Source organism: Ursus maritimus, unplaced genomic scaffold (genome assembly GCF_017311325.1).
Source record: "Ursus maritimus isolate PB19 unplaced genomic scaffold, ASM1731132v1 scaffold_8, whole genome shotgun sequence".
In the NCBI taxonomy this organism is placed as follows: domain Eukaryota; kingdom Metazoa; phylum Chordata; class Mammalia; order Carnivora; family Ursidae; genus Ursus; species Ursus maritimus.
In genome coordinates this window covers 29,887,572-29,915,209 of record NW_024426996.1, presented here as the reverse complement: position 1 = coordinate 29,915,209, position 27,638 = coordinate 29,887,572, and positions in this window count along the sequence as shown.

The window sequence follows — 27,638 nt, the reverse complement described above, 5'->3', positions numbered from 1 at the left end:
GCTCCACACATTGTCCTAAATATGTACGTATTCAACTCATTATTACTAATTTCAAATGCCTATGCATATTTCACAGGCAGTTGGTTCATAAATAAAACCCAGGCTGAAATTTCAGCATTAAACTCTTTCAACCTCAAATAGGGACATGGTATCCAGTTTGATTAAACGAGGAGGAGTGGTGTGCTCTAACTAGAAATGTTTCTGTGTGGGGGTGACTTGGAGGGCAGCTGCTAATCAAAACACATTTCTGTTTGTCACCTTTTATGAGATAAATAAAAGATGTTGCCCTATGTTAGTAAGATATTAAGCAAAGTCAGATTCTAATTCCAGAAACAAATCATCAAGCCAATAAAGATAAAACAGACTCACAAGTTTATTCTTTAAAGCTAAAATCAAAGGAATAATTCATATCATGTAAGACAGGTCAAAATTACTGTAGACATTTCATTTCTATTTCTTACCTCACAGATAAAGTCAAACATAGAACTATACATCATAAAATGGAATGGCTAAAATACCTAATGTCAAAAATCAGCAAATTCTACCATCATCCCAAGTGGTGGCTAGCATTGAACCAACACAGACAGAAACATTGCAGTAAACCTTTGGCAATGGAACATTCAATGTTTGAGATTTCATATACACTTCATATACCAAAAACTCCACGATTTATAGTAATTTTTAATTTTGCTGAGCTGAATTTGAATCATAGCCCTTCCCCACCCCACGACCCCCCCCTTATCCCACCCCCCCACCCCCGCCATGAGTTTGAAAGGATGAAGTAAATCACAGAACTGGTGAATTTACCTGGCCACTCAGCATCTGTTCATTTGTTCAGCACTGATGTTCCTGTCCTCTTCTCTCATCTGTAGTAACTCTCACAAAATAATTTTTTTAAGGTTTTACTTATTTATTTATTTACTGAGAAAGAGAGAGAGAACAGGAGAAAGAGAGCTTGGGGGGAGGGGCAGAGGGAGGGAGAGAATCTTCAAGCAGATTCCCCCCTGAGTAGGGCCCAACGGGGGGCTCGATCTCACAATGCCGACATCATGACCTGAGCCAAAATTAAGGCGATCAACCAACTGAGCCACCCAGGTGCTCCATCTCACGACATAATTTTTTAAAGAAGACAAGGACAACTTGTTGGGAGCTAGGAAAGGGGAGTGTGGCTTATGTAAAATCTGACCCTGAAAAGAAAGCCAGATGGTAAAGGTAAGAACAGAGCGCTGAGAGAGATGTAACATTTGCCATCAAATTGCAATTACGATGGATTCAGCTTCATCTGAGTAAAACCTGAAATGTGGTTCAAGATTATGACATGAATGCACCAACCCTTGCCTTCATTTCAAATTTATTTATTTTTTTTAAAGATTTTATTTATTTATTTGACAGAGACAGAGACAGCCAGGGATAGAGAGGGAACACAGGCAGGGGGAGTGGGAAAGGAAGAAGCAGGCTCCCAGCAGAGGAGCCTGATGTGGGGCTCGATCCCAGAACCCCGGGATCACGCCCTGAGCCGAAGGCAGACGCTAAACGACTGAGCCACCCAGGTGCCCCTCATTTCAAATTTAAAAAGATGAAGTCTGAAGCTATTTCAGTGAAAGCTTGAGCCAGAACGAGGCTTGATTTATCTGAGTGAAAGAATACCATGGAGGGTTTCACACACAGACTCTGGGGCCAGACCACCTTGATTCGTTCCCAGCTCCATCACATTTTGCCATAAAATTTGATTTTATTGCCTCCTCCACCAAAATTAGGCACCGACAAACAGTTATCAAAAAGTCCCATCTTTTTGCTTTCTCTATCTTACCAGTAGGGTAATGGTGGATGTGAACTTTGGCCATTACGTACATATTTTAAAGGTAAACACCTGTCCTAAAGTTCTTCTCTAAACCTGAAAGTAGTGTCTGTGTCTTTAAAACAGGGGTAATAATGGTACCCACCTGAAAGAATTAATGTAAGGATTAAATATGATCATCTGTGGTCGGAGTTGGCAACATCTGGCAAATAGAAAGCTCTCAATTGATGCTATCTGTACCATTAACATTATTATTAAAATGGAGAAATGGGGTTTGAGGGGATTGTTTGAGACACAGGAAGATACATCTGAATCTCTACAAATAAACATCTCCAGCGCTGAATATTGAGGTATGAAATGGGGAGCCATAAATCCGCACACAGATATCGGAAGATAAATGGAAGGGGGAGGGAGCCGACGCACTCGGGAGCCGGGAACCAGTAGCCACCTGCACTGGGGAGCAGGCTGGACTCGAGGACTGGCACCCGAGAGAGAGCAGACTGAGACTGAGCCTGGGAACACGCATGCGACCAGACTGAAAACTGGAGCTCCGGAGCACTCATTGGAACCAGACTAAAACCAGGAGCTCGGGAGTGAGCACATGTCCAAACTGAACCGAGCTCTGGAGCGCACACTCGAATTAGACTGAAACCGAGAGTGTGGGAGTGCACGCGCGACCAGACTGAAAACCGGTGCTCTGGAACGCACGCGAACCACACTTAAACAGGGAGCTCGAGAGTGCGTGCCACGAACCAGGGGTGGCTGGCAGTGTTTGAAGCACAAAGGACAGAGATGCACAGGCCCTGGAAGTGAGGGGTGGGACACAGGCTGTGGGGCGCACATCCCGAGACAGTGCAGGGTTTTTAGCAGCACTGACAGAAAGAGAGTTAAAGTGGCCAAAGGACCTCAGTGGAGAGCGGACTGCAATCTCTCTGTTCTAAAACAGAGGCTAGGATTCGGCCACTGCTGCTCTGACTCTCAGAAGAGCCACAGAAAACCGCCAAGGAAAACTGCCAGAGAACAAAAGCCTGGAAATACCGGCTCACATTGTGCCCATTCCCATCCCCCCTCGCAGGGGACGGGGCAACTCTACCCAAAAAGGGTTGCCTGAATATAAGCACACAGGCCCCTCCCCCAGAAGGCAGGCTGAAAAATCAAGAAGCCCACATCCCTAAGGTCCCTATAAAACAAGTGCACACTGACTGGGTCCTGGTCAATAATTTGTGCTCTGGGCATCCCTGCAACCTCTCCTCATCAGAATGACGAGGAGGAGAAATACCCCCCAGCAAAGAAAAGATAATGAGTCTGTGGCCTCTGCCACAGAACTGATGGATATGGATATAACCAAATTGTCAGAAATGGAGTTCAGAGTGACAATGGTCAAGATGATGTGTAGGCATGAAAAAACTACTAATGAAAATATTAACGAGAATGTAGAATCTCTAAGGGCAGAAATGAGAGCGAGTCAGACAGAAATTAAAACTGCTATGAATCAAATGCAGTCTAAACTAGATGATCTGAAAGTCAGGGTAAATGGGGCTGAAGAACGAAGTAGTGACTTGGAGGATGGGTTGGTAGAAGAGAAAGTTAAAACAGAAACTTGCCTCAAAAAAATCCAATCTCAAGAATGTAGATTAAAGGAGATTACTGACTCAATGAAACATTCCAATGTCAGAATCATCGGCATCCCCGAGGGGGTGGAGAAAGAAAGAGGTCTAGAAGAGATATTTGAACAAATTGTAGCTGAGACCATACCTAATCTGGCAAAGGAAACAAGCATTCTGTCCAAGAAGCAGAGAGGACCTCCTCCCAAGGTCAATGACAACAGACCTATACCATGTCACGTCATAGTGCAATTTGCAAATATTAGATCCAAGGATACAGTATTGAAAGCAGCCAGGGCAAAGAAAATCCTTACATACAGAGGGAAAACTATCAGAATAACATCAGACCTGTCTACAGAGACCTGGCAGGCTAGGAAGGGTTGGCAGGGTATTTTCAAAGCTCTATCTGAGAAGAACATGCAGCCAAGGATCCTTTATCCAGCAAGGGTGTCATTCAGAATTGATGGAGAGATAAGGACCTTCCAGAATTGGCAGAAACTGAAGGAATTGGTAACCACCAAACTAGCCCTACAGGAGATATTAAGGGAGGTTCTATAAAAGTAAAAAGGCCCCAAGAGTGATACAGAACAGAAATTTACAATCTATAGAAACAAAGACTTCACAGGAAACATGACATCATTAAAATCATATCTCTCAATAATCACTCTCAATGTGAATGGCCCAATGCTCCCATAAATGACACAGGGTTGCAGATTGGATAAAAAGACATGACCCATCCATTTGCTGTCTACAAGAGACTCATTTTGAACCTAAAGATACATCCAGACTGTAAGTGAAGGGATGGAAAACCATTTTTCATGCCAATGGACCTCAAAAGAAAGCTGGGGTACCAATTCTAATATCAGACAGATTAGATTTTAAACTAAAGACTGTAGTTAGAGATACAGAAGGAGACTACATTATTCTTAAAGGGTGTATCCAACAAGAGGATATAACACTTATAAATATCTATGCCCCCAACAGGGGAACAGCTAGATACACAAGCCAACTCTTAACAAGAATAAAGACACATATAGATAATCATACGTTAATTGTAGGGGACCTCAACACTCCACTATCAGCAATAGACAGATCATCTAAGCAGAAAATCAACAAAGAAACAAGAGCTTTGAATGACATACTGGACCAGATGGACCTCATAGATATATATAGAACACTACACCCCAGAACAATAGAATACTCATTTCTTTCAAATGCACATGGAACTTTCTCCAGAATAGACCATATAACTGGGTCACAAAACAGGTCTCAACTGATACCAAGACTGAAATTATTCCCTGCATATTCTCAGACCACAGCGCTTCAAAACTGGAACTCAATCACAAGGAAAAATTTGGAAGAAACTCAAACACGTGGAAACTAAGAACCATCCTGCTTAAGAATGAATGGATAAACCAGGGAATTAAAGAAGAACTTAAGCAATTTATGGAAATCAATGAGATTGAAAACACATCAGTCCAAAACCTATGGGACACTGCAAAGGTGGTTTTAGGGGAAAATACATAGCCATCCAAGCCTCACTCAAAGGAATAGAAAAATCTAAAATGCAGTCTTTATATTCTCACCTCAAGAAGCTGGAGCTGGAACAGAAGAACAGGCCTAACCCACACACGAGAAGGCAGGTGATCAAGATTAGAGCAGAGATCAATGAATTAGAAACCAGGAGCACAGTAGAGCAGATCAACAGAACTAGAAGCTGGTTCTTTGAAAGAAAAATAAGATCAATAAGCCACTGGCCAGACTTATTCAAAAGAATAGAGAAAGGACCCAAATTAATAAAATTATGAATGAAAGGGGAGAGATCACAACCAACACCAAGGAAACAGAAACAATCATTAGAAACTATTATCAACAACTATATGCCAATAAATTTAACAACCTGGAAGAAATGGATGCCTTTCTGGAAATCTAACTACCAAGACTGAAACAGAAAGAAATTGATTGTTTAAACAGACTGATTAATTATGAAGAGATTGAAGCAGTGATCAAAAACCTTCCCAAAAACAAGAGTGCAGGGCCTGACAGATTCCCCGGGGAATTCTACCAAACATTCAAAGAAGAAATAATACCTATTCTCCTGAAGCTGTTTCAAAAAATAGAAGCAAAAGAAAAACTACCAAACTCATTCTATGAGGCCAGTATTATCTGGATATCCAAACCAGGCAAAGACCCCATAAAAAAGGAGAATTACAGACCGATTTCCCTAATGAATATGGATGCCAAAATTCTCAACAAGATCCTAGCTAATAGGATCCATCAGTACATTAAAAGGATTACCCATCATGACCAAGTGGGATTCATCCCTGGGATGCAAGGGTGGTTCAACATTCACAAATCAATCAGTGTGATAAATCATATCAACAAGAAAAGAGTCAAGAACCATATGATCCTCTCAATTGATGCAGAAAAAGCATTTGACAAAATACAGCATCCTTTCCTGATTAAAACCCTTCAGAGTGTAGGGATAGAGGGTACATTCCTCAATCTCATAAAAACCATCTATGAAAAGCCTACAGCAAATATCATTCTTAATGGGGAAAAGCTGGAAGCCTTTCCCTTAAGATCAGGAACACGACAAGGATGCCCACTCTCGCCATTATTATTCAACATGTACTAGAAGTCCTTGCAAGCAATCAGACAACAAAAAGGGATAAAAGGTATCCAAATCAGCAAAGAAGAAGTCAAACTGTCTCTCTTCGCAGATGACATGATACTCTATATGGAAAACCCAAAAGACTCCACCCCCAAACTACTAGAAGTTATAGAGCAATTCAGTAATGTGGTGGGATACAAAATCAATGCTCAGAAATCAGTTACATTTTATACACGAACAATGAGACTGAAGAAAGAGAAATGAGGGAATCCATTCCTTTTACAATAGCACCAAAAATCATACGATATCTCGGTATAAACTTAACCAGAGAGGTAAAGGACCTACACTCTAGAAACTACAGAACACTGATGAAAGACATTGAAGAAGACACAAAAAGATGGAAAAACATTCCATACTCATGGATCAGAAGAATAAACATAGTTAAAATGTCTATGCTACCCAGAGCAATCTACACTTTCAATGCCATCCCAATCAAAATACCAAGGACATTTTTCAAAGAACTGGAACAAACAGCCCTTAAATTTGTGTGGAACCAGAAAAGGCCCCAAATCGCCAAGGAATTGTTGAAAAGGAAAAACAAAGCTGGGGGGCATCATGTTGCCAGATTTGAAGCTATACCAGAAAGCTGTGATGACAAACACAGCATGGTACTGGCACAAAAACAGACACATAGGCCAATGGAACAGAATAGAGACCCCAGAAATGAACTGTCGGCTCTATGGGCAACTAATCTTTGACAAAGCAGGAAAAAACATCCAGTGGAAAAAAGACAGTCTCTTCAATAAATGGTGCTGGGAAAATTGGACAGCTACATGCAAAAGAATGAAACTTGACCACTCTCTCACACCATACACAAAGATAAACTCCAAATGGTTGAAAGACCTCTATGTGAGACAGGAATCCATCAAAATCCTAGAGGTTAACATAGACTGCAACTCTTTGACATCGGCCACAGCAACTTTTTTCATGACACATCTCCAAAGGCAAGAGAAACAAAAGAAAAAATGAACTTGTGGGATTTCATCAAGATAAAAAGCTTCTGCACAGCCAAGGAAACAGTCAAAAAAACTAACAGGCAGCCCACGGAATGGGAGAAGATATTTGCAAATGACATTACAGATAAAAGACTGGTATCCAAGATTTTTACAAAGAACTTCTCAAACTCAATACATGAGAAACAAATAATCAAATAAAAAAATGGGAAGAAGATATGAAAAGACACTTTTTCAATGAAGACATACTAACAGACACATGAAAAAATGTTCAAAATCATTAGCCATCAGGGAAATTCAAATCAAAAAACCACATTGAGATACCACCTTACACCAGTTAGAATGGCAAAAATGGACAAGGCAGGAAATAACAAATGTTGGAGAGGATGTGGAGAAAGGGGATCCCTCTTACACTGTTGGTGGGAATGCAAGTTGGTACAGCCACTTTGGAAAACAGTGTGGAGGTCCCTTAAAAAGTTAAAAATTGAGTACCCTATGACCCAGCCATTGCACTACTGGGTATTTACCCCAAAGATACAGACGTAGTGAAGAGAAGGGCCATATACACCCCAATGTTCATAGCAGCATTGTCCACAATAGCTAAATCGTGGAAGGAGCCGAGATGCCCTTCAACAGATGACTGGATTAAGAAGATGTGGTCCATATGTACAATGGAATATTACTCAGCCATCAGAAAGAATGATTACCCAACATTTGCAGGAACATGGACGGGACTGGAGGAGATTATGCTAAGTGAAATAAGTCAAGCACAGAAAGACAATTATCATATGGTTTCACTCATTTATGAAACATAAGAAATAGCAGGGAGATCAGTAGAAGGAGGAAGGGAAGAATGAAGTGGGGTAAACAGAAGGGGGAATGAACCACAAGAGACTATGGACTCTGGGAAACAAACTGAGGGCTTCAGAGGGGAGGGGGTGGGGATTGGGATAGGCCGGTGATGGGTATTAAGGAGGGCACATATTGCATGGAGCACTGGGTGTTATATGCAAATAATCAATCATGGAACACTACATCAAAAACTAAGGATGTACTGTATGGTGACTAACATAATAAAAAATTGTTATTAAAATAAATAAATAAATAAATAAATAAATAAATAAATAAATAAATAAATTGATGGTGCATCTTATAATCAATAGCATCTTAAAACTGAATATTAAAAAAATATTCAAAAAGAGAGTACTATGGGACATGCTATTAATGCTGTTGAAATACTGTGAAACCCAAAAAAGTCTTGTGATATGTCACTGACAAATATAAAGTTCCTACTGTTCTTGAGTTATAATTGTGTCATCAATATCACAACTCTCTGTGTGCTGTCTGATGTTTGAACCAGATAATTTACACTTCAAGAAGCAGACTTTCTGTGAGATATTATCCTGTAGTTATACATAAATTTCAATAAATGCATTATTTTATAACCCATTTGTGAAAAAATGCTTATTTGGCACACAAGGAGCTCATGTTTAAATGAAATCTTATGTCCATAATCTCTAAGTCAATAGCAAGTAATAGGGTCAGATCCTTTCTCCTTTAGTATATTTTGAAATTTTTTATAAGCCATCGCTGTTTTATATCTGCTTTATTTGATAACTAGTAAGGACCCTGGGCAAATTATTTACTTAAAAAACAAAGCACATAGATAATCATCTGGACTTTGACAAAAGTCAAGGACCTATGCCTACTTTGGAAAACCTTAAAGAAGGGTGATATGTCAAATAATCATTCACATATTTTCAAAAATAACAACTTCCAGGGATGCCTGGCTGGTTTAGTTTGTAGAGCATGCAACTCTTAATCTCAAGGTCATGAGTTCAAGCCCCATGTCCAAGCCCCATGGAGCTTCCTTAAAAACAAACAACAACAAAAAACAACTTCCAAACAGTTGTTCCATTCCATATATGCCTACAGATTAACAACCCTATTATTGTTTACCAAAAATAGTTTCTATTTATGATATGTGTTTAAATCATGTTAAAAAGTTTGGAAGAATTGTCTCAAAAAAAAAAAAAAGAAAAGAAAACAAACAAACAAACAAACTGAACAAGAACAACCAAGCCATGGCAGCTCTAAGCTTTCTTGACTTTGAATATAAAGCTCTTCACAACTGCAAGTTTTATGAGCAAGTGGTAAGGAAAAGTGGGTAAGTCCCCCAGAGAAAGGAAAGCAATTGAAATGGAAAGTTCTAGAAATAGGGTGACCATAGTCTAACTGAACAAACTCCAGCCATGGGAAAAACAAGGGAAGTTATCACTGCCTTATTACAAGGAGTTTCTAAAAAAACTCAGAGGGACCACTAAGGAAATGGACTGAATTCTTCTTCTGCAGATGTGGCTAAAAGCTGATCTCTAAAGATGAACAGTTAAACATCTGAGCATTCTCCATCTGAATACATACTAATAGCTTTTAACACCAAAGTAAACATGCAACCAAACTACCTGATTTTGAATCCTGGCTATGCCTCCTTCTAGCTATGTGACCTTAGAAAAATTACCCAGCTTCTCTGTGCCTCAGTTTCTTCATCTGTAATACATATTAGTGCTTACACTAGTGCCTGACACATTCAAAGCACTCAGTGTTTTGTATTGTTAAATATATAGATGCTTTATTCCTTCACATTTTGCTTCCATTGGTATCTTCTTTAGTAGTTTATCAGCATTTATAAATCAGCAACTATTAATTCATATCTATTCTGTAAAATAATGAATAAGTAATCCTTTGGAAACATAATACATATAGCATGGTCATATCTCGAAGTATTAATCTAATTGTGTTCTAGGTATTTCCCTCCCCCTTTCTCTTACTTATAGCAAGTGCTACTTTTTCTCATCAAACACAATAGAGCAGAAAAAGAGATTCAAATGAGCATTTAGAACAAGTGCCAGAGAAAGATTCTGCGTCTTATCCAGAGTGCCTCCAAAAGACTAGCTAATTCTGGGCAGGAGGAAAAGGGAGAAAGAAGGATGGTGTTTCAAACAGGAAACAAAGAGGGATGAGAAGTCCAAAGTAGGAAAAAGACGAAGAACATTTATCACAGGTGAGACAAAAGCGAAGAAGAAGGGCCTCTTAAGATGGACTGTGCTCCAGCATGGACCATCCCCTCATTGTCCCATGAGGCCCCTCTCCGGACCCTGCACTTAAGAGGACCCCTCCCTGGCCATCCTTCAGCTGTGATGCCAGAATAGGATATGGCATATGCAGCCTGAACCCCTTCCCTTTTCTAGACTGTAGTCCAAGAACCCTACTGGTGGCCACAAGGAAGATGGTTGCATGGATATGGTCAAAGCTTGGACTTAGGGGCTGAGATGTCAATAAGAATGTCCATGAAGCCCCTCACGATGCAGGATGGAGTTGGGAGTGGGGAGAGAAGTTGGGGCCAGATGCAGGCCAGCACTTGAGGCTATATCCTCCCAGGCCGGTGTGGCACTCCAAAGAGTATGAGAATTCTAAATTAGAATCTGGTGTCTTCTAGCTTGCCAGGGGCTGGGGAGTGGGGGAAAAGAGATGTTGGTCAAAGGGTGCAAACTTTTGGTTTTAAGAGAAATAAGTTCTGGGGATATAATGTACAGTGTGATATACTTGTATACTTGAAAGTTGCTAAGAAAGTTGCTATGTTCTCACCATAACAACAACAACAAAATGGTAATTAGGTGAGGCAAAGGATATGTTGGCAAACCTTATTATAGTAAACATTTTGCAATATACAGATGCATCAAATTATCACATTATATATCTTAAATTTACACAATGTTATATATCAATAAAGCTTTTAAAAAGATAGTATGATAGAATATCTTTTATTTACCACTTTGCCAACTTGATTTATAACTTTCAAATATAAGACTTATGGTTTACGCACTTTCATATGTGCTTGTTCAGGGTCATGCCCTGTGAGTAGAAAGGGGATGGCCCTACCACTGTCACATGCATATTGTAAGTTTCTGCAACCTAATCAAAGGGGATATATCACTAGAGTATAAGCCCCAAAAGGCAAGTATCATATCTGTTTTATTCACTGCTATATACCAAAGGCAAAATAAAGCTCACAAGCCAAATCCAGCCTGCTCTGTTTTTCTCTGGCCTGTAAGCTAAGAAAGGTTTTTACATTTTAAATGGTTGAATAAATTCAAAAGAATAGTATTACTTTTTTTTTTTCTTTTTAAAGATTTTATTTATTTATTTGACAGAGAGACAGCCAGCGAGAGAGGGAACACAAGCAGGGGGAGTAGGAGAGGAAGAAGTAGGCTCCCAGCAGAGGAGCCCGATGCAGGGTTCGATCCCAGAATGCTGGGATCATGCCCTGAGCCGAAGGCAGACGTTTAATGACTGTGCCACCCAGGCATCCCAAAAGAATAGTATTTCATAGCAAGTGAAAATTAAATGAAATTCACATGTCAGCGTTCATAGATAAAATTTGAAAGCTACACTTATTTGTTTAGGTATCATCTGTGGCAGCTCTCATGCTGCAATGGCAGAGTTGAATTGTGACCAGCAATCTTACAGCCCACCAGCCTAAGTTATTTGCTCTCTGGCCCTCCATGGGAAAATTTGCAGACTCCTACTATATACCCAGAGCCTTTTAGAAAATATGGTCTAGGGGCGCCTGGGTGGCACAGCCGTTAAGCATCTGCCTTCGGCTCAGGGCGTGATCCTAGCGTTATGGGATCGAGCCCCACATCAGGCTCTTCTGCTATGAGCCTGCTTCTTCCTCTCCCACTCCCCCGCTTGTGTTCCCTCTCTCGCTGGCTGTCTCTATCTCTGTTGAATGAATAAATAAATAAAATCTTAAAAAAAAAAAAAGAAAATATGGTCTATAACTGGTTTTCAATAAATGTTTGTTAAATAAATGAATGAATGTCACCTACTAAGAGTTCATCTGAATCACTGTCAGATGTCAGAACTCCAGCCTTTCTTAGAGGACAGGATTATACTCTCACATAGAGTAAAATTAAATGTCATAACCACATGTTATAAGTGATAGACATATTGAAATAGAAACCTGATTTTAAAAATTGTTTGAGGGGTGCTTGGGCGGCTCAGTCGGTGAAGCGTCCGACTCTTGGTTTTGGCTCAGGTCTGGTTGTGGGATTGAGCCCTGGCGTTGGGCTCTGTGCTCAGCAGGGATTCTGCTTGAGATTCTCTCTTCCTCTGCCTCTCCCCCCACTTGCACGCTCTCTCACTCTCACTGTCTCTCAAATAAGTAATTAAATCTTTACAAAGATAAAAACAAATAAAAATTTTTAGAAAATAAAAAATTGTTTGATGCACTTGGAAGTACAGGCAGTTTCTCTTAGATGCCTTACAGTATAGCAAAACTTAGTAAATTTACCAAGGTCCAGGGCTCAGTGACTTTATGAAGATGGCAGGTTCAAACTTGGTTAGTCCTAAAAGAAAAGAGAGAGAACCATCTCTCAGCAACAGGATCCAAAAGTCAGAATGCCCATTCATTAATTTATATTATAAAATACAACTGTTATTCTCACCAGAATACTATTATACTCTCCCTCTATTGGAAAACCAACCTGGAAGAACAAATTATGAATATGATATTAGCTGGTTCAATGGATTAGTGACATCAGACTGGATTGCCAGTTGTATTTGTTTCCACAAGAGTTAGAGGTTATTCTGTGTGATCTGAGCCTCCTTTTCCCCTGGTCAATCTTAGATGAGAATTACCAGCACTTGCTGATGGATATCTCCCTTGTCTATGCTTCCATGGCTGACCTACTTCCCCTCATTAATTACATGTGCTTATTCCATCACCCTCCAGTCAACTCTAGGAGGCCTGGGAGTCATTTTGACTTAAGTTGACTTTGCCTATCTCTGCTATAATTTATTCTATATGTGTCAATTTTATAGATTAACATGAAATAAGAAAGATTGTTTTCCAAGTTCCGGCACAGGAATGAGAGAGATAAATAACTCACTACACTCTGCCCTATACTGTCAAATACTAATATAGCACATTACACATATTGTGTGTGTATCTACATATGACACTTTGGCCACATGTATGTACATAGAACAAGAGCTTACGAATTTTTCACCACTCTGGATATACACGTAAAGAATTTTTTGTTGCACTTGGTTTTGAAGCTCTCAAGTGATTAATACTGGATTTATATAAAGCTAAACAACTAACTTTCAAAAGGAAAAAAAAAACATTATAGCTACTATAAATGGTGTGTTAATAATTATAAAAAGCCACAAATGTTTTTATAAGTAGCAAATTGCACTTAGAACACTAAATGATGATAAAATCCTTGTAGGACAAGCCAAGGCATTTAAGCAATTATTTAGCTGCAGTGATGAGCTGCGTGTAGCTTCATATTTAAAAGCAGCTAACATGAAAAATAATTTTAAATAACTTTAGCTAAAATTTCCCAGGGCTTTCCATGTGGCACACGTTTTAGGTATGTTGCCTTTCAGTCAATTCTCACAGGTTTATGATATAAATGCCAGTATTTTCTTTATTCTTCCTCATAAGAACACAGGCTGGTATTGTGAAATGATTATGTTTAGTGCTTGATTCAGACTGTCTCAGTTTAAATTATTGCATTTACCACCACTTACTAACTGTGTCATCCTAAGCAAGTTATTTATCTTCTCTGGCCTCCAAGTGTCTCATTGGTGAAATGAGATATTTGTAACTGCCTCTTAGCATTGTCATTAAAGACAAAATTAGATAAAAAGATAAAATGGTGAAATAATTAGTAGAACATCTGGCACATAATACATACTCAGGAGATTTTGGTGTTATTATTAGAAAAGATAGGTAACGTTCACGAAGTCACAAAATCTGCAAAGTTACAGGAGCAGGACTAGGACCTGGGCTCATGTCACTCAAACTCCGGCGCCCTTTATGTTTGCACTCTAAGGTGTTCGTTTACTGAACAACTGATGACATTACATTAAATGATTTCTGAGACCCATGAAAGTCTATTCTTCTTCTTCAAAGACCTCAAGATGGTTTTTAGTGTTCTTCCCCTCATCCGAAACCCATGTGCAAGAGGAGAAGAAGGAAAGTGACAGGCACATGTGTGCGTTCCCTGGGTAGACTCTACAAAAGGTAGGCCAGAGTGAGCAGCCTTACAGGTGAGGGGCCCTAGCGTCAGGCAGTTATCAGGTACATCACTGGAGGTGAGGGTGGGAGCCGAAGACGAGCTGCCACAGTGACAATCTGAAGTCAAGATGGGACCACACATAGCATTAGCTGATTAAAAACTCTTTTGCCCCTTTTCTGTATTTCTTTTCCACCCCGGCACTCTCCCAACCCCTCACCCCCCTAATGGGGCCCAAACTGACAGACCGAGTCAGGAAAAAGCAATAGCAAGTCCCCCCAGAGGTCAGGCCAGGGCTGGGAGAGGGAAACAAAAGGGAGTCGAGCAAGAGAGCAGACTTCTAGATTAGCCTGGGTTGAGTATTTAACACCCTGAAGTGGCTAGAAAGTTATGAAATCCCTCCCTAAAAGTCATTAACAAAAGGGAAAAGGGAAAATCATTAAATATAACCAAAGGCACTAACTAGAGAAAAGCAAAACAGTTTCATGCTTGTATCCCACCAAATTCAGGCAGTTTAATTAACTGATGGGATAATATAGTTTAACATATACTTCATATATGGTTTATGGTTTTATAGTTTTATAAAACTATCAGTGTGTTTCTTTGTTTCATGTTCTTGTTCCCACGAGACTGTAAGCTCCATAGGGGCAGAGGTCACTTCCCCAGTAGCAGCTCAGCTCTGACACATAGTGTCTCTCTCACTGATATTTGTTAAATAAATATGAATATGTGTAGAAGTTAACTCTCCTGAATTTTCAATGAAAATTTTTCAATAGCTAAGATTAACAATTAAAAGTATGCTTGTTGCAACCACATATCCTAATTATCAGATGAATCAATTAAAAATTAGACTTTGAGGCACAAAAAGTAACTTGAAAAAACAAAAAGAGAGAGAAAGCAGGAATCTTCTGCCTGAGGATTCATTTCCTCCAGAAATGCTATTTTAAGTATAAGTTTGATACTTGTTGGAAGGAGAGGACCATGGAGAAACAGCATAGGGTTAATCTGATAGAAAGAAAGCCTCCAAAAAGTGGCTGATGTTTGTTCCAGAGAAAAGGCAGATGGTGTGGGAGGTGGAGGGAGTTACTTTTTCCCGTACTTCCCTCTTCTCCTTACATCCCTCAAGGTGATATTTCATCCCAGAGTGATCGAAGTCCCTGAAATCTCAAGAACAGGCAAGTCTTCTTTTACAAGCAACAGTAAAAAATTTTGAGCAGCTAAGCATGTTACTAGGGAATTAATAATAAATCTGTACAGATTGATATTCCCCTGAGATAAAAGGAAAGAGAAAATATTAAAAAACCGATGCTTCTGGCAAATGAAAAACTAATGGAGTGTATATCTCTCCGGGGAGGGAAGGACTTTCATTCCCAAGACTGAAGCCTGCCACGTGGGCTAATAGACAGGGTGTTGGTCTCATCCCTGATGCTATGACAGCAATAACTTCAACCCAACCAAATAGCATAGCGCAGTGAGAGCCCAGTAGGCTTACATTAGAACACGAGTTCTACCATTCTTAGCTGTGTGACTTCAATTAACTAACTTACTGTCCTTGAGCCTCAGTCTGCAACAAAAAGTAGAGATAGAATCTACTTGATAGTGTAAGGAGAATTAAACAGGAGCACAGGCATATTGGCTAGGATCTAGTAAGTATCAGTAAGCTTTTGATTCTTTCCCTGTAATATAGTACATTTTTTAGTTAATTTTATCTTTATCCAAAAGAGCTTCTTTACTCACATAAACTACTTACTAACTCACATACTACTCTATTTTAATAACAAGGTCCAAAACTTTGGGAGGTTTTTCTTAATCAATTTCATCATATCACATTCAATAGATATCAGTTCCTTGGAATTGTTGATCATGCTGCCTTGGATTTCATCTCCTTCCGTAAGGCCCCCATCCCCACTGTCATTAGCATTAGATTATAGGAGCTGTGAAGCCAAGGTATATATATATTTTTTTCACTATTAAACCCTAGCATCTAACACAGAATCCAGCTAGCATTCTGTAGGTACTGAGTAGATATCTATTCCCTGAATGGATGAAGGTAAGATGTATTCACCAAGACAAGCTAACTGCTGCATCAAACAACCTCAATAGCCCAGTGTCTTAGGGCAACGTGGGTCTGCACAATCATTCAGATACTGGGATCTTTCCATCTTGTGTTTCCACTTCCTCCAGAGCCTCTGAAGCTTCCACTGAAAGAGAGAACTGATAAGTAGGATTTCCAGGGAGATTTGGGAGGCCAGGTCAGGAAGTGACGTCCATCACTTCCCCTCATATTCCATTAGCCAGAACTCACAAATGGGCCCACCTACCTGTACGAGAAGCTGCATAATGTAATACAACTATGTCCCCATAAGGAGGAGGGGGACTCTAGCCAGACTCTTTCACCTAAGAGGTCAGTCTATATGTGCTGAGGCAGTAAGAGACCAGCATTAGGAATTAGACAGACAGCTGTCATCAGCAATAACAGCCAAGTTTTGGGAACAAGATTCTAGGAGCCAGGCAGGCTTGGGAGGAAAGGAAATAAACAGAGTTGAAGAAACCAAAATCCAAAATTAGAGGCCAGGACTGAAAGTCAAGATAGAGGTTCTACAACTCCAAAGACAGTGGCCAATATCATGGCTCAGTGTCATCAAATATCAATACCAAACTAATGGCAGCAAAGATAACTACATCATATCTGCTTCAAGTCCATCATATTCTGGAAACTGAAGCAGGTTGGGTTTCATGGGAGACCAGTGTGCCTCAGTATGCAGAATTAGGAATTCAGAGGCAGGGGTCTGTCAGTAATGCAAACAACCAATGAAAGAGGGGTCTATAAGCCCTATTCACTAGATATGATTGGGAAAGATATGGATCCTCCAGAACCTTAAGCCTCTGCATTCCTTATTCCCTTTTATACATATGTAGACCAAGGGGTAGATTCTAAAAAAGATCATATCTTTCTGGAAGGAACAGGTCTTATCTTAGTTCAGACTGCTATGAAGAGATACCATAGACTGTGTGACTTAAACAACAGGCACTTATTTCTCACAGTTCTGGAGCCTGGAAGACTGAGATCAGGGTGCCAACATGGTTGGGTTCTAGTGAGAATCCTATTCCTGATTACAGATGGCCATCTTCTTGCTGTGGTCTCACATGGTAGACAGTAGAGAGAAGCAAACTCTCTCCTGTCTCTTCTTAAAATGACACTGATCCTAGTATGGGGCTCCACCCTCATGACCTCATTACCTCCCAAAGGCCCCACATCCAAATACCATCATACTGGGGATTACGCTTCCATAAATGAATGGGGGGGACGGTGAGGGGGACACACAAACATTCAGTTGATACCAGGCCTTAACCTAGAGGGCAGGTACAAGATCCCCTGCGTTTACCCAGGAGGCAGGGGCCTGCATCTCCAGCCTTCACGCGGATGAGACATCCTCGCCTGTACAAGAAGGTCCAATGCCCCTACACAGTTGCCCTGAAGCAGTGCCGTTGACAGGACAATGACAAGACCATTCTCCATTCTCACTTTCAGGTTTCCCTTTTCAGCACATTTTCCCCCTGCCAAGCATAGTAATTAGTGCTTCTTTGTGGGCTTAATTGTAAATTTGTTTTGATTAATTAGCCTCAGAGCTGACTTGGCAGTTATTGAGACATTGGAGAGAGTTTTGGATTTATTTTGTGTTCAGACCCCTGTACTCCCTGGAATTCCTCTCTCTGTCAGCAGCAAAACTTCAAGTTCAAAACTATGTTAGAGAATGCTTTATGTGTCTAATTAACTATTTGTCACTTTGAGGTAAGTACAAAGATAAAATCTCACCATCCTGTGTAAGGTGATGGATGTGTAACTTTTTATAGTGCCATGGACCAAGGAACTCAAGAATCAATTTCTAGACTTGGGAACAATGACAAAATTGTCTAATATATTAATTTGTGCTGTAACAAATTACTCATGATGTACCTTCCAAATGGTTCCTCAAAATCTTAGAGCCTCCTCTTTCACTGAAATTTTCTTAGGTCTCTACCTCCAGAAATCAATGTGAAAACTGACGCTGGTAATATTTAGCCCAGCAAAGCAGAGCCAAGAGTCACAGTAAGATTTGTGGGAAGAGAGTCCAACCCAGAGATTGAAGACCTAGAATCCGATCCTATCCCTGACATTAACTAGCTGATTAGCACCCCCAGACATCCATCTGAAATGAACAGAAGTAAAATAAGGAAAGTTTTAGCTCATCTAACAGAAAAGTCCAGGAGTTGGTCTTTAGACACAGCTAAATCAAGATTGAACTATGTTACTAAGGCTCTGTGTCTCTCTCTGTCTGCAGTACTTGGCCTCTCTTTACTTTCTGCATTGGCCTTTTTTTTCATATATATAATTTTTATTTTGTTATATTAATCACCATACAGTACATCCCCAGTTTTTGATGCAATGTTCCATGATTCATTATTTGTGTATAACACCCAGTGCACCATGCAATATGTGCCCTCCTTAATACCCATCACCAGCCTGTCCCAGTCCCCCCACCCTCCTCCCCTCTGAAGCCCTCAGTTTGTGTCCCAGAGTCCACAGTCTCTCATGGGGCATTGGCCCTTATTCTGCAGATTAGTGTGTTCAAGGTGGCTACAGCCGACAGCCAATGGCAGCTCCAGGTATACACGGGCCTTATAACTCTCAGTCTCGTTAAAAGAGAGTGTCTCTTTCTGAACATCCACAAGCAAAATTTGACATTAGTCTCTGATTATCTCATTTGGGTCACAGGCCCACCCTGAACCAATCCCTGTAGCAGAGGGATCAAATCATCTGAACTAGGCTCTGTCTTATACCCTTTCCTATGGTAAGAAGGAAGAAGGGGAGGGGATCAAAACACAGTGATAGAATCAAAGCCACATGCAGTGGGGAAATGTGGTCCAAGAAATGAAAGATCAGGTGCTATTACCAGAAACAAAGGAAGGATAGAATAGACAAAGAAAAACAACAGAAATTTGCTACATCACTTGTTAAACCCATCACTTATTCTATCTGGAAAATAGGCATGAAAATATCTCTATTCACATTACTTGGAAGTACAAAGATAAAGCACAAAAAATGCCTCAAGAAAAGATTTTGGGAAGAAAATATTTGTTAGACGCTTTTAAAAGAATAAATTACATCTCTTCTACACTACTATTGAAAGTATAAATTTTCATCAACACTTTGGGAAACAATTTGGCATTGTCTTGAAAAACTGAATATTCATAAAGCCTACAACCCAGGAACTTCACTCCTAAGTGGCAGAGACAGAGTGATCACATTCCATCTGGTCCCCTGCGGTTCTTACCCTCCCTCTCTTGTATTAGGTTGGCCATATGGTGAAGAAGTGTGGCTAGAAGTCATCTGTCACTTGTGAGGTAAAGCATTGAAAGGCCCAGTGCAGTTCTGCTGTGTCCCTCTTCTCCAAATTGGCCAAGGAGGTCTCATATTCTTGATGGTGCATCTAATGATGCATGTTAATGTTGCCTCTGTCAGCCTGGGTCCCTGAGACTCCCCAGCCAAGAAATCAACCTTTATTGTGTTAAGCCATCTATGTCTAGGGGTTGTTATCACAGCATAATCTGCTTATCCTGTCTGACACTCCTCAAGAGAAACTTTTGCACATGTACAAGATGATCATAGCAGTAACAGCTCATAATAGTAAAAATGTCTGTGCAACCCAAATTCCCAATGACAAATATGATAGATTAAAAAAAATCATGGGATATTTGCACAACGATAAAATATATTGCTACAGGCAACATGATATATGAATTTTACCAACATAATGTCAAGTGAAAAAAGCAAGCTGAGGTAGATATCGTATAGTTTGATGCATGTGCTTTTGTAAAATTTAAAAATAGGCAAAGGAAAAGATATTATTTAGGTCTGTAGATATACGTGGGGTTTTGTTAAGCAAGAAAAAGATCATCACAAAAATCAATATGTTGGTTACTCCGGGAGGTGACACAGGAGATGCGAGAGGGAAGAACACATAGGTAAATATAGTTATTGGTAGTTGCAATGGACTGAAAATACTGTTCCCACACATACAAACACAAAGGTCATATTGGTTTGGTTTGGCTTGGCTTGGCTTGGCTTGGTTTGGTTTTAGGAGGATGAAGCTATCTGGAGCATGACTCAGGAAGGCACAGAATCTTATCAAAGGAACTAATTGCTCCAACTTTCAGTTTTCAAACTTTTCTCCTCTATATGGAAGGGGCAGTCATTGGCAAAACCGGGAAACTGTTGGAGCCTGTCTTTGGCTAAACCATTATCCCCTGATATTGGTGTCCTCAACCCCTTACTTTAAGATACCTTTTCTCTTCACATTCTCTCCAGTCTCTCCCCTACCAAAACATGGTTTTAACAACAAGATGGAGCTGTTTTTCTCTGTGATATATAATCCTTCTCTCCACTCTCTAAACACTTTCCCAGTGCAGTCTCAACAAATATGTCATCAACAGCCCGTATATGCTGACAAATCCCAAATTGACACAATTCTCTGCTGAGTAACAGAATGGTAATTCTGCTCATTGTCATCTCCATTTGGTGTCTGACACCTTTCATTCAAAACAGACAATATGCACTTTTCAACTTTCCCCAAAATTCTGTCCTTCCTCCTACTTCCCCCGTTCTGATTAGTGCTACCACCAGTTACCCAGTTTCCAGAACCATGGTTCTGGAGTTAATCTTAGACAGCTTCCTATCTGTAGATACCCAGGATAGTGTGGTTATCTTTCCCATGAGACACCAGCAGCAGGTGCCAGGGCAAAAATGAGTGACTAGAGAACACATGAGGACCATTCTTGAAGAGGTATGAATCACTTCAAAGAATCCCCATAACTAGTGGAGGGGGTGTGGGTATTTAAAAGACCAGGTTCTGTGGCGCCTGGGTGGCTCAGTCGTTAAGCGTCTGCCTTTGGCTCAGGTCATGATCTCAGGGTCCTGGGATCAAGCCCTGCATCAGGCTACCTGCTCAGCAGGAAGTCTGCTTCTCCCTCTCCCACTCCCCCTGCTTGTGTTCCCTCTCTCGCTCGCTCTCTCTCTGTCAAATAAATAAATAAATTCTTAAAAAAAAAAAAAAAAAGACCAGGTTCTGTGGTATCAGATAGAGCTATAAACAAGAGGAATTTGAGTTAATCAAATTTTACCAATAGATTGTTAAGACCTAGAAATCAAATTCCATAGTTTGGGTGTTTATTTCCTCTGCTATAATGTAAATTTCTGGAAATTATGAGCTGAGTTTTGTCAATCTTTAATTTCTCAGTGCCTATGGTGCATCCTGACATAAATTAGATACTTGACACTGTTTACTATTTAAATGAATAAATTAGTATAAAATGTAACTTTGCCAGGGCTGTTTACATTTGTGTGATTGAAGAAATTTGGTCATATCCGAGTCCTTGATGGCGAAAGGAAGACACTCCTCAGTGAGCCCATACGTCCGCTCGTGCCCAGGGAGAGAAGTGGTTCAGAGTAGGGCTTCTGATGGCTTGTCAGCAAGTCATCTTGCCTTGTACTTAACATATTTTGTAGCTCCACATAAATAAGCAAACAGCATAAGAAGGAAAAGGAGCGGCAAGAGTTCAGGAACAAATAACTTACTATGTTTTGGAAACATTTGCCTCAAAGGATTTGGTAGCATAATTTGTAATAATTTTGTCTTTGTTTTATTTTTTTAAAACATCAACAAATAAGATTATGGAGAAAAAAAAAGCACCATACTTTCACAAAATGTAAATGAGATGAAATAAAGGGAATGTTGTTTCTACTAGCATAAATATTTACCAATCTGGTTAAACATTATAGAAATCATGATAAATGGGTGCCTGCTTATGTTCAAGGGAGCACTGTATATTTGCTGTAAGCTATCCACTGGAAACTGATTATTTTCTCTCTTCTATAATTTTAGTGTTGTTTTTTGAAAGCATGTTCATTATTTATCTTGTGGGATTCCACATTTTAGTCAGGCCATTTCCTTTATGTTACCAGAACCAATGTCAGATGTTCATTGTGGTGACACTTGTAAAGCCACCCAGTGGAATATAATAGGCCTGCAGTCAATAAATAAATAATGTTGACCTGAAAAGAACAGTGAAAGCACAACTTCTACCCACTAGTCACTACTGACTGTTAACTGCTCTACAATGCCATGAAAAGAGCACTGTGCCCATGGCAACCCAGCAGTTGAACTCCGATGGTGGGTTTTTGTTGTTGTTTTTTTTTTAATCTTGGAAGGGGGGCAAATGCGCGTTCACACACCTACCATAGTTAATAATAACTTCTAAATCTGGCATTTCCTGATAATACAACAAGCTTATAAAACAGCTTTCATCCAAGACCTTAAAAGGCCTAAAATCAAGCAAGTATTATCAGCATTTGAAAAATAAGAAAACCCCCAAAAGATTATGCAATTTGCCCAAGGTCAGACAGAAAAACTTACTAAAGCAAAAATACAGCTCAAGGCAACCAGCTCCCAGTCTGTTGTTCTAATTAGGCAGTCCTCTCCTGTGCTGGGCTTGAAGCTCTGCCTTAAATTCTCAAAAACCTCAGATGGATCGCTGAAGTCCAGGGAACCTTCCCAGAGGGCACCTGTGGTTAATTGAACACCTTGCAACTTGCACAGTTCTGTTATTAGTCTCATTAATTAGTTTAAAGCATTTATCACAAAACAAATTCTCAAAACACATGAAAATTAAGGATTTCCCTCTTGTTTTATAATCTCATAAATTAAGACATTAGAAACAAATTATAATTGAAAGTATCACATTTTCACTTACAACTCAATAGAAAATAAAGCTACCGACTGTATCAATTGTATCGGGCTGGGTAACATGAAAGAGGCGGCCGGAGGGTACAGAAGCCATCCGCAAACACTCCCTTCACGGTACAGAGCATCCTGAGTTAAGTAGCACAAAAACAATAGGAGTAAATTGCCTAAAACAAACAAAGCACTCAAAAATACTAAGCAATGTTGGTTGGAGACATTTTCCCTTTCATCTTTATGCTGTTGCATTTGCTTTTCCCTAAACCCTGACCGCCCTTCCTCTCTCATCTCTCCTTTATCATGTTAACTCCCAAAGATCCAACTTAGGCATCCCCTCTTTCCTGAATCCTTGCCCCATCCCTCCACAGAGGACTAGAGCCCTTCTCTGTGCTCCATGACCCACTAGGTCTCTATCAACTGCCTTTCTTCCAGCGCTTACGTGGTCTCTTCTGTACATCAGACAAGCTCTGTGAAAGCAGGAAAATTGTTTCCATTTTGTAAAAGTGGGAGAGGAGCCAGAAATTATTCTCATCTCCTGTGATCTAGCTTGATACACAGAAAAGTTTAGGAAAATTGTCCAAAACTGGAAAAAGGGATTTTCCTATTTCAGCTCCAACGCATAAAAAGCTTAGAATTTGCCATTCTAATCCTCAGAACAAGAAGAAAGCTAAACACACTAAAACTCAATGACTTTTCTTGGACCCATCAGAGAACTGAGATTGTGGGAAAACTGCCATCCTAAAATCTGGAGACAAAAGTGAACCCGGAAAGTTATAGCTAACTTTGTAAAAACTCACAAAAATCAGGCTCTCTTGTTTTCCCAGGCAATGGCTTTGGGGGAATGTTCTCCTTGTGCTCCACTCTCTCTTGCCTTTCTCTACCACCTGGGCTCCCTCCCCTCTATAGCACCGGAAATCTTTTTCTCCTCAGAAGCATGCCTTTGCACTTCCTCTATGTGACCTCTTCTCTCCCTCTAGTTGTGCAATTTGTTCTATCGGTCTTTGGGTCAGTTTCTTGGTATTCAGAATGATTTGATTGTTATCTAGCTGTGTTCAAGGGATGAGGCGAGCCTAGGGTCCTCTTACTACGCTGCCATCTTAGTTCTCCCCAAAAATGTCATCTTATAATAGAGTTTTACTTCTTGGCCATTCGGGATGTTTCCTCCTTATTTTTTTGCACTGGCTAGAACCTCTACTATAAGGTTGAATAGAAATGATGACAGTGGAAATCCTTGTCTTGTTTCTAATCTTAGAGAAAAAGCATTCACCATTACATTTGATGTTAGGTGCAGGGTTTTCGTAGATGCCCTTTACCAGGTTAAGGAATTCCTATTTATTCCTGTTTCGCTGTGTATTTTTATTAGCAGTAGATGTTATATTTTATCAAATAATTTTCTTGCATCTATTGAGATGATTATATTGATTTTCTTGAAAAGAAACTTGAAAAGTTTGTTAATATGGTAATTTAATTGATGGATTTAGAATATTTAATCAACCTTGCATTCCTGGGAGAAACATACTTCCTCATAATATATATGCTTATGTTATATTTTTGGACTTAATCTGCTTTTGTTTAGAGTTTTTCTATCTATGTTAATGAGGGATATTAGTCTATAGTTTTCTTGCAATGTTCTTGTCTTGTGGTATCTACTTATGACAACTTCATAGAATGAATTGGAAAGTACTATCTCCTTGTCAATTTTCTGCATGAGTTTGTGTTGAATTATTATTATTTCTTCCTTAGATGTTTTATAGAATTCACCCTTCAAACAACACAAATAAAAATAAAAGTCACCCAAATCTGCCATCCAAAGATAATCACTATGTGCTTGCCTATGTAATATTTTGGGATTATATACTATATATTGTCTTAAAATAATGGAGAATTACAAGTAATCTAAATGTACAACATGGTAAATGGTTTGATAAATGTGGGTCATCTATACAACACAATATTATACAATCATTAAAAATGTTGTTAAAAGTATTTTTAATTCTATCCAAGTTTACTTAGTGAATTAGGAGTGTAGGCTATTTTATTGTTCTTTTGGGGGATATGTTTTTGTCTTGCTATTGTTGGCTTATTTTTGTTTTTTTTTTTTAAATGCCTTGATAATATAATCCAGGAAAGTGGGCTTTTTTTAAGAGTTTATTTATTTAGAGAGAGATAGAGAGCATGAGTGGGGAGACGGGCAGAGGGAGAGGGAGAATTCCAAGCAGACTCCACACTGAGTAGAGAGCCAGATGTGGGGCTAGAGCCTAATGCGAGGCTCAATCCCAGGACCTTGAGACCATGACCTGAACCAAAACCAAGAGTCAGACAGTCAACCAACTAAGCCACCCAGATGCCCATGGGAAAATGAACTTTCAAAGATACAACAATGTTCTACCTACCTAGGATTAAGAATTCACTTAAGCTTTGGGTTATATTTGTTTTAAGAAACGTTGAATATGATCTTTAGTTACACAAATTTAAGGAAAGGATCCATTGAATAGCCTCAAAGAAAGCTGTGACACTATGACAACACCTGAATTCAGATATTTTTTTTACTACAAAGTAAATTTTGTTGCTGTTGTTGTTAATGGTTAAACCGCAGTTGTTTCTATCTCTTGATTGTGTTTACAAAAGGAGGAAAGAAAATGAAGGAAAACATTTGCCTATGAATAGCTTATGTCTTATCTCTGTATGTATAACTCATGTGCTGTAAGTTGCTACCTGATCTTGAAAGGATGTGCGTTGAACAGTTGCTTCTAAATGATAATAGGGTAAGAACCACAGGACTGCAGAAAACACATGTAGAAATAAGCTTTAATGCAAGAAAAAACAGAAAATAAAACTAAGCTGGACTTTTGATGTCCTTTATGCAGTGTTAATTAGGATTGAATAACCCCAGATTTGCTGATGTTTGATAATATGTTCTAATATAATTTTCCTACTGTAATTTTCACACCTCCGTGGGCGGGAAGAGTCTTCTCTAAATGAAGTAGATTATTTCCTCTTCAGTCATGCTGGAGAAAGGCCACTTAGGACAGAAAATGAGAACTAGTAACTTAGCTTAAACTGAAACAAGTATCCGAACTCAAAGACAAGGAAATTCTTGAAGTTGATACCTGTCCCTGGAGACCCTAAGTAGGGCAGTCAGGGAGGGAGCCCCCTAGAGGACCCTGAGGGTACAGCAGCTTAGAGTGTAGCCACACTAGGAGCCAGTTTAAATTAGCCCTTGTATTGGATTTCCGGTACATTAACCCATGATACTCAATGAAATCTTGCTCCAGGATGCATCCTGGTTTGTACTGTGAGAAATGAAGGAAGAGGCCCGGGAGTGAGAAACAAAATGGAGAATGTGGCTTCCTTCTTAGAGGCCTGGGGTGAGGGAGCAATAGCAGAGAGTAGCAGAAGAAAGCTGTACCCAGAGGAGCAGCTGATGGCCGAGGCATCTTGGTAGTGGCATTCTGTGCACAAGCAGCTGAAGGGTGCAGACAGAAAAATTTCCCCTTCCTCCCTTCTTGGTTCTTTGTCAGTTACATTGACGTAGGGCGGATTAACAGGAGAAAAACAAATTTAATCTTGTACGTACAGGAGGCCATAAAAATATGCAACCCAAAGGCATTTGAGCAATTGAGGCTTGTATGCCACCCTGAGCTAAGAAATGGGGACAAGAGGCCTGGGCTTCAAAGTGTAGGGCAATTCACAGCAAGATAAGAAGAGCAAATGTTTGGTGATGAGGTGTTGGCCCTACCATCCCAATAAAACTTTTTTCAGATAAAAAGTTATCTCTGGTAATAGCTATCTTTCTGGGCGAGGCCCCATGTCTAAATTCTTTTAGTCAGTTATGAGAGAGGTAAAACTTTTCCTGAGACTACTTGGCCTTGATTGCCTAAGGGCATAATCCACATGCCAATGTGGCGTATGTTGGGTGGCATAGTCTCCTTCCCTTGAAGGGAAACACGGGTCACCTGTCACCAAACATGTGGAAAAGCACTGAGGAATTCTGAGAGTGGTGGTGGTTTGAAGAACAAAAGAATAAAGTTGAGATCTTTTTGAAGGATTAGAAAGAAGAGACTTTAGTAGGGAAACAGTTATGTTCAAGACCTGGCTCTGCCACATACTAGCTGAACGACCTAAAGGAAGTAGGTTAGCCCCTCGTCCCTTAGTTACTTCATCCATAAATGGGTATAATGGTAACATTATTATAAATAATGTTTATTTATAGGAGAAGGACATGACTTACTACACATAAAGCTTGTAGACTAGTGTTGAACCGTTGAAAGATCATTGTTGACATAGATTGGTGACGGCTCACCAGAGCATTTATTGACGGAAATGTAATCACGATGTAGTTGATGAAAAATGTCATGAAATAGTATGCATATTTCAATCACATTTTGTCAATATATTTAGAGATACAAAGAGAAATTATGGAAAAATATAGTCCAGTATCTCTGGACTAGGACATTATAGGCCCTTTTAATTTTTTCCTATTCACATCTCTACTTCTAAAATTAGCTATAGTAACTTTATTTAATTTTTTAAAAAAAGAAAATACATTTTAATACAATGAAAGAGCAGCATAAGAATTCTGGAAAGTTGATTGATAAAAATCAGATTCTTCAATATGCCCCAAGAAATTAATTTTAAGTTCAAAATGCCCTTAAGAATTTAGAGGAGAAGTCCCGATTTGACTGTTTACCAGTGTGATGTTTAAAAGTTATAGTGCCTGCTATTATCCTGCTATCCTTCTAAAAAC